Source organism: Hyaena hyaena, unplaced genomic scaffold, assembly GCF_003009895.1.
Source record: "Hyaena hyaena isolate Hyena2069 unplaced genomic scaffold, ASM300989v1 scaffold_555, whole genome shotgun sequence".
Taxonomy (NCBI): Eukaryota; Metazoa; Chordata; class Mammalia; order Carnivora; family Hyaenidae; genus Hyaena; species Hyaena hyaena.
The window spans coordinates 593481-601827 of NW_024081186.1; positions in this window are offsets into that span (position 1 = coordinate 593481).

Here is an 8347-nt window from a genome sequence, read left to right on the forward strand (position 1 = left end):
AGAGGAAGGACTAGTTTATCTTTCTATAGAAAAGATCACACAATCATTGCCATGAAAAGAGGTGATCAAAGTATATTCTGCCAAAAATCCAGGGGGAGAAACAGTCTAGTGATCTGCCAGACAGTTAATAAAATAATGCGTTCTGCTGAACTTGTGAAGTCCGATTTTCAAAAGTCATAACCCATAATTTATTTCCACATTCTAAATATAAGGCTTTGGAAATAATTTTCTACTTGCAGTTTTGTATTATTTTTCTCAGACTGGAAAGGCTGCAGTTCCCACACAATCTGGATCTACTCCTACTCAAACGAGAGGAGAGGAAAGTTTTTTCCCAGAAATCCTGTGGTAGGCTTCTTCCCTGTCTCATTCGGTCCATCTTCTCTCTGACTCACACTCTCCCATTTGGCTGAATGCACTGGGAGAAAACTATCCAGGCGTCATGACTGGTCTCGCTGGAGATTACCGGTCACCGCCTTAGGTGAAGTCTCAATGCCGCCTCGCAATCGTGTTTTCTTAGTCCATTTTCTCTTCCACTGTCCTGGAAAAAAACGCTTTGGTGTTTTCCTCTCTTTTCTCCTGCCTCCACCACTTCTTCCCCTCCCCCCAGCTGGTGACCTTGCTTCCCATTTCAAAGAGAAAACAGAAGAGAACTCCCAGCGACTCCCACCTACTTGCATTTGCGCCCAGATGCTCTGGGGAGACGCGACAGAAGAACTGCGCAGTACACTCCATGCCCTCTCACTGAACCAAAAACTCTGTTCTAATACATTTCCCATCTCTTCTCCATCTCAACTTCTCCTTCTCTCGGACACCATTCTCATGAGCATGAAAATATACTGTTATCTCTTCCACCTGGACAAAAATTTTTTAAAACCCTAAAGCTTCTTTTGACCCTGATTTCCCCTCCAGGTAGTACCCAAATTTCTCTCCTTCCATTCTCAGCAAAACTCCTACAACAACAGCCTACAAACCCAGTCTTTGATTTTTTTTTTTTCCTGTAAGTTCTCTTTTCTATCCATTCCAATCAGGCTCACCCTACCTGTACCCCACCTGCTCTTGTCAAGGTCAACAATGACTGCCATGTGACTAAATCCAATAGTCATTTCTCCATCTTCATTTTAGTGGACCTTTCTGTAGCCTTTGACACAAATGGCCAATCACTTACTTTGTCCTCCCTGAAAACTTTTACTTGACTTGCGTGCAAACACAAGCTTATGGTTTTCCTTTTACCTTTCAAACCATGCTTTCCCGTCTCCTTTGCTGGTTCCCCTCACCTGCTGCTCATCTGGGCTTACGGGCTCCTTCCTTAGTCCTTTTCTACTACAGTCAGTCTCATGGTCATATCATCCATTCTCAAGACTTAAGTCATCATTCTGTATGCTTAGGACTCTCAGATTTGTATCTCCAATCTGGACCTCTCCTTTGAATCTCTATAACCAGCTGCCAATTTGACATCTCGACCTGTATGTCAACAAGGCACCTCAAACCTAAATGTCCCAAACAGAACTCCTGATCCCCCTCCCCCAATCCAGCTTATCCTGCTATCTTAGTCTGTCCAGGATACTGTGACAAAAATATCATAAACTGGGTGACTTATAGACAGCAAACATTTACTTCTCACAATTCTAGAGCCTGGGAAGTGCAAGCTCATGATGCTGGTAGATTTGGTGTCTGGCGAGAACTGCTTCCTCACAGATGACTGTCTTTTCATGAAATCTCCCATGGCAGAAGAGACAAGCTAGCTCTCTGGGATCTCTTTTTATAAAGGCAGTAATCATGAGGGCTATGCCCTCATGGCCTAATCATCTCCTAAAGGTCCACCTCCTAATATCATCAACTTGAAGCTTAGGATTTCCATATACAAATATTTTTATGGAGGGAGGGGCAAACATTCAGACCGTAGCACCTGCCAGCTGCCTCATCTACTTGGTAGCAACTCCATTCTCTCAGTTGACTCAGGCAAAATAATCTTGGTATCACCCTTGATTTCTCTCTTTCGTTTATGCCTCACATTCAATATATCAGGAAATTCTGCCAACTCTACCTTAAAAACATACCCAGAATCTATGTCTCAGCATTACACTATCACCGCAGTCATCCTCACTTGCCTGCATCATCGCAATCACCTTCTAGCCACTCTCCGTATTTGGGCCCAGCTCCTTGCCTGTCTGCCTACTAGAATGCAAGCTTCACGCAGGAAGATATTTTACTTGTTCTGTTCACTGCAGCATCCTTAGGACATAGAACAGTGTGCAGAACACAGCCGTTCGAGGGAATAAATCGTCCAGAGTTGGGCTCCTCAACCAGCCATCGGCAAGTGAAATACGATTATCTGTAGACCAGGCATGTCCATTCCTGGCCCTGTGGTAGCACCAGCTTCCCTTAAGACTCAGAGTTGAATGGGGAAGGGGTGAACATGTGAAGAAAATGAGCTTTCTGTTAGGAAGGAGGAGGGAGGGGCTGGAGGATTCATGCCGGGTAGGCAATCAGCCATGTCCAGTGTGCAGGATGAGGCAGCAGGGCAATAGGGAGGAGGCTTCAGATAAGCTGGTAAGGTAAAGACCTCTCTGAGAGTCGATGACATTTTATCTGAAATCTGGAAGATTAGGATAATAACAAGGTCTGGGAAGAAAGCTTTCCAGGGAGAGGGAATAGCCAGTGCAAAGGTTTTAAAACAGATAAGAGCTTTGTGTTTCAAGTCCTGAAAAGAAAGCAGTTTGGCTGGAGAGCAAAAGTGAAAGAGATGAGAGAGAGAAGAATCTGAAGAGGGAGGCTGGGCCATCCCCAAGCCTCGGACACCAAGGTCAGCCGTGGTAAGAGACAATGAGAAGCCGCGGGCAGGCGGTAAGCAAGGAGTGACATGATTTGACTTATGCTTTAAACCACTGAATTTAGCTGCCGGGGAGGGGGGGATGGGTTGTAGCAGGGGCCAGATGAGGAGTGGGAAGACCAAGCTACTGTCCTGGTGGGAAATGAGGCATTCCCTTCTTTTTTTTTTTTTTTTTTCTTTAAAATTTTTAATGTTTTTTATTTATTTCTAGGAGAGAGAAAGAGAGAGAGACAGCGTGAGCAGGGGAGGGTCAGAGAGAGAGGGAGACACAGACTCTGAAATAGGCTCCAGGCTCTGAGCAGGCAGTCAGCACAGAGCCAAACACGGGGCACGAACCCAAGAACAGCGAGATCATGACCTAAGCGAAAGTCGGACGCTTAACCGACTAAGCCACCCAGGCGCCCCTGAGGCAGTCCCTTCTAAAGAGACCCTTGTGATAAACAGCCTCTAACTGGCTTCGCCGCCTCCACGCTGTCCCAGGTGCGTCTTCCGTGTTTCGCTGCCAGGACAACCTTTCTAGAGTTCTGGCTCCTCCCCGTGTCCTCAGGGCCATGCCCCTACCCTGCTGGCAGACTCAGAGTTAGACTGCTAAGCTCCCTTCGCCAGGCTGCACACAGCTACAGAAAGGGGCTAATTTGTAGACTAGCGTGAGCTAGTGGTGGGTCTCTCCTCGCTCCACCTTTTACTGGGCCGACTCTAATTCATCACCCAGTCACCTCAGGCAGCACCTCCTCCTGGAAGAAGAAACTCCCATATTTCCAGGTATGTGACCGATGGCCCTCGGGGTCCTGCATGGTGGCGGCTCTGCCTGAGGCCCCAGGCTATGTTCAGTGCACCTGTTCTTTCCAGCCACAGCCTGAACCTACCAAATCCTGTAAGGCTTCCTACTTGCCTTCCCCAACCCACTAGAAGTGGAGCCCCTGTTATGAAGTCTCCCCTTCTTCTTTGCCCTTTTCCTCTCCATATCCTTTATATGGCCAGTGTCGTCATAGTTCCTGACCCACAGGAAGTTGCCAGTATCTTTTAATTAAACGGCCAGATTGGATTCCCTGCAGGGTAAGAAGCATGGTTGATTCTGCATCCACGACAGCAAAGGGCCTTGCACAGAAAAACTGCTAAATTAATGTCCATTTCATTGAATCCCGCCATCTATTAAGAGGCCTTCTGCAAGGCCCGTGATCATGAATGGTACGGAGATTTGCACTACAAAGCACTGATCCAGGCCATCTCTCACTTACACTGAGGCCCAAATTGGAAGGAATTACCTTCCGATGACTCCAAACAAGACACAAGCTGAACTGTGTCTCCCAAAAAGAATGAAATTAAAGTCCTGATCCTTAGTACCTCAGAATGTGAACTTATTTTGAAATAGCATTGTTGCCCATGCAGTTAGGTAAGATGGGGTTGTACCGACCGGAGGTAGGGTGGGCTCTCATCCAATGTCAATGGTGTCCTTAAAAGAAAAAAAATTTGGACCCAGACACAGAGACAGGCCATGTGACAATGTAGGCAGAGACTGGCGTGATGCAGCTGGAAGCTAAGGATTGCCCGCAGTCACCAAAATCTAGGAAGAAGAAAGAAAGAATGTACCCATCGGGCTCTCAGAGGAAGCATGGCCCTGCCGAACCCTTGAGTTTGGACTTCTGACATCCAGGACTACGTGAAAAGAAATCGTTATGACTGCAAGCCACCAAGTTTGTGGACTTTGTTGGAAGAGGCTGTGGGAAACTGATCTAGTTCCTCACACCATCTAAAGGACTGGAAAGGAAATGAAGAGCGCACAGGTAGTAGAGTGGTACATTTGGAAGGGTACTGGGTCAGGCAGTCTGGTGACCCGGGTTGGAGTCTGGCTTCGTGGCTAATGCGTACTCCACTGTGATCCTAAACTGGTGGAAAACTCACTTTCCTCACATGTAAAACAGGAAGAAAATAATGCCTGGCTGGCTTGCCTTTCGAGACTGTTCTCTGTTATCCATTGTGAGAATCAAAGGAAATAATATACGAAAGCCATTTGAAATCGGCAAAATCAATCCAAAGGTGAGGTATTATAACTACCATTGCATCTAGTCATTTTTTTATTTAAATAAATCCCCAAGTAGTATCACTGAGTTTGGCTTGTTAAAAATAACACTAAAAAAAAAAAAAACCCCTCAAAATTGAGGAATGTAGGTCTACTATGAAAGAAAGCCTGAGCATTCTGATTAAGATGAAGGAAAAATATTTAATTGGTCCCAGGTGTGCGTGCATGTCTGCCTACTGAAATATTTCGTTATTGTTCTTTTGTTAACAATTTGGGATGTGAAAAATTAAATACATCCATTTTTTTAAAACCCAAAATAATTCTTTCACCACCTTGGCATTGTTAGAGAAGGAATTACGACTACCTATAAAAGAGTTTCTTTTTCAACAAAAGATTTCTTTTTCCAATTTTAAGTGACACCCTCACAAAGGTCTTTGATTTTTAGTGAGTTTTAGTCACTTCCACTATTAAGAAAACATATATAAAAAAATCCCATTTGTATGAGTTTTCAAGTCTAAGAATATAACACACACAAAAAAACAGAAAATGAGTCATAATTGGATAAAGGTGACCCTTAGACACTCTCCAAATGGAAAGTCGAATCATTTTCTTAAATGACAAAGAGAGAAAAGATCTGGTCCCTTTCCATCCTGCAGCCACTTTCCGTCAACACCTCCACTCATCTCACACATGCACACAAAAGAAGGGGAAAAATCTCTTTAATGGAGGGCCTGAAAATAGATAGCAAGTGGTTCGGGACACGCAGGTACTGCCTGATCACCATGATGCTGGAAGGGTTCGTAGTTTGGAGGACAAAGAACTTCTGGGGACTCTTTGCAGATGGTATGTCATCCTACATCCTGATAGGTGGTGACCAGACATAAGCCAAACCACCACACAGTCTTTGTTTTCATCACTTGAGACTATTCAACATTTAATGAAGAAGTGGGCACGCAAAACTAGAAATGCAGACATATTTGGTATATACCCCCAGATCATAATCCCCCTGATTGGGTCACTTTTCATAAAACAATGAGGAGGAGGAAAATGAGGATGACAGTGAGAGCTAAAACCACTAAGGGCCTGTTGTAGGACTGAATTCCAGAAGCCACACCAGCTATTTCATGCACACTTTGTACTGAGTTCAGTTCAAGTTTAGTACTCAGAACAGCACTGAGGCTCTGAGATGCGATGTGACAGGGCTCCAGACCGGGTCTGAGTGCATCCTTCATCCACGGTGCTTTCAACCAGACAACTTCTAGGCCAGTTTTTGCCTTTTACCATATTTCTTTAGAAGTAGATGAAATAAAAAGTCACTTGTTTTTATGGTAAGTTTATTTGCTGATGTTCATGCTCGTGAAATGATATCTTCATTTTACAGACAAAAAAACTGAAGCTCAGAAGATTTAATAACCAGACCCACACCACAGGCTTAAAATGTAGGTAGTGAAGCTGACGCTGTACTTAGATCAGTCTCCAACATCTGCATTTTTGCTGGCTTATCTCTTGAAACAAAAGACACAGCGAATTGTTTTTTTTTTTTCTAATTTTTAAAAAATGTTTATTTTTGAAAGAGGAAGTGACAGAACGTGAGCGAGGGAGGGGCAGAGAGAGAGAGAGAGAGAGAGAGAGAGAAACAGAATCTGAAGCAGGCTCCAGGCTCCAAGCTGTCAGCACAGAGCCCAACGCGGGGCTCGAACTCATGAGAACTGAGATCATGACCTGAGCTGAAGTCAGACGTTTAACCGACTGAGCCACCCAGGTGACCCAACACAGTGAATTGTTTTCACCCCTCACTCCCCTGCTGCCTCTGTTTCAGTCTCACTTGCTCACTGTCATGCTCTCTCTCTCTCTCTCTCTCTCTCTCTCTCATCTCTTCCCTTACGAGAGAAAGATTTGAGCTGCACAAACAAAAGCAAAACCGTTGGCAAAGAAAATGGTCAACACCCTAATCCAGGCCTGACTTGGTTCTAGACATCACAGCATTGGGGTGTATATTCTATCGGAATTAAGATACCAGCCAAACCCTCGGAAAGGCCTTCCCAAGAAGATACCTGGAGGTAAACAAAGGATGCATGGGGCCCAGATACCATAACAGAAGATAATGGCACCTTGTGGCATCGCAGCCGCCAAATGACCAAAGCCACACTGATTATCCCGACAGAAAGCGGCATGAAGGGCCTTTGGTTTCCGGGGTTGGAAATAAGGTGATCAGACTCACCCTTCCTACCCCAGAGACTAAGTTGGCCTAACAGTTTGAGGTAAAAATGGAGTCCCAGTGGTGAGCCTTGTTGGAGTCACAAGAGTCTTATTTTACTAGCTGCTCAGGGTACTGAGGATCCAAGGCGGGAAACTGAGGCTTAACATGTCACACACTCCAGCTTTGAGCTACTGTGATCAAGGTTCCCGGGACTTCTCTCTTTGTTTTCAAGTTCATCTCACTCTATGTAAATAAATAAACTTAAAATAAAAATTAAAAAAGTTATCATCCAGCAATACTCCTAGGCGGAGGCTGCTCGTTTTCCCATAGCCCTCATACATCGGCCCAAAGGTAAGTTATGTTCCTCCTGCTCTGCACTGTAGCTTCCCTAAATTCTCCTTGGCAACACCCCTGTCCCTCAAGCCCCCACCTTCTGGTTAGTCTACCCTCTTCTTGTCTTCCACGTTGTTAATTTAAAAAGATCCTGAAGGGGCGCCTGGGTGGCTCACTTGGTGGAGTGTCTGACTCTTGGTTTTGGCTCAGGTCATGATCTCAGGGTCCTGGGATCGAACTGCATCAGGCTCACACAGGCCTGTTGAAGATTCTCTCTTTCTCTCCCTCTGCTCCTCTACTCCCCGTCCCCTCTCTCAAAAAAATTATAAGATACTGAGCATCTACCGGTGCCTCGCCCTGCACTATGTACTTTGCACACACTGTCCTAAGTAATCCTCACAACCGCCCTCTAGGGAAATGGAGAGGAGCTTGCATACCTCCTGGAGTAGTGATAAGAATTAAAGAGGTAATGCATGTAAATAAAGCACAGTGCCTTGCAAATATTAAGTACTAAATAAGTATCAGTTATTCTTATGACTAACGGAAGGAATATATTAGGCTGAACCATCTGAAATTGCCATTTTTGTAATCATACATGGTCAACTATTGGCAAATTCATATAAATTAATCTATATAACAAAGACCTCCTATTCCTTATATAGAAATAGTTCTACAATATTGAAAAAAATCCCAATAAGGAAATCAATGATACTAACAGGCAGTAATATTTTAAATGGTCAGTGAATACATGAAAGCTGTTACGTCTTATTAACAGTAAAAATATATAAATTAAAATAATAATGAGGTATTTTATCCTGACACTGGCAATCGGTTTTGACAGTATATGAGGTATTTGCAAGGCTATGGAGTTACAGGCACTCCCATATCCTATTGATGGCTTAGTGTAGAGATTAAAAAGCATGGATTTCAAGAGCTGAGGTTCCTAGATTCCAATTTCAACTTG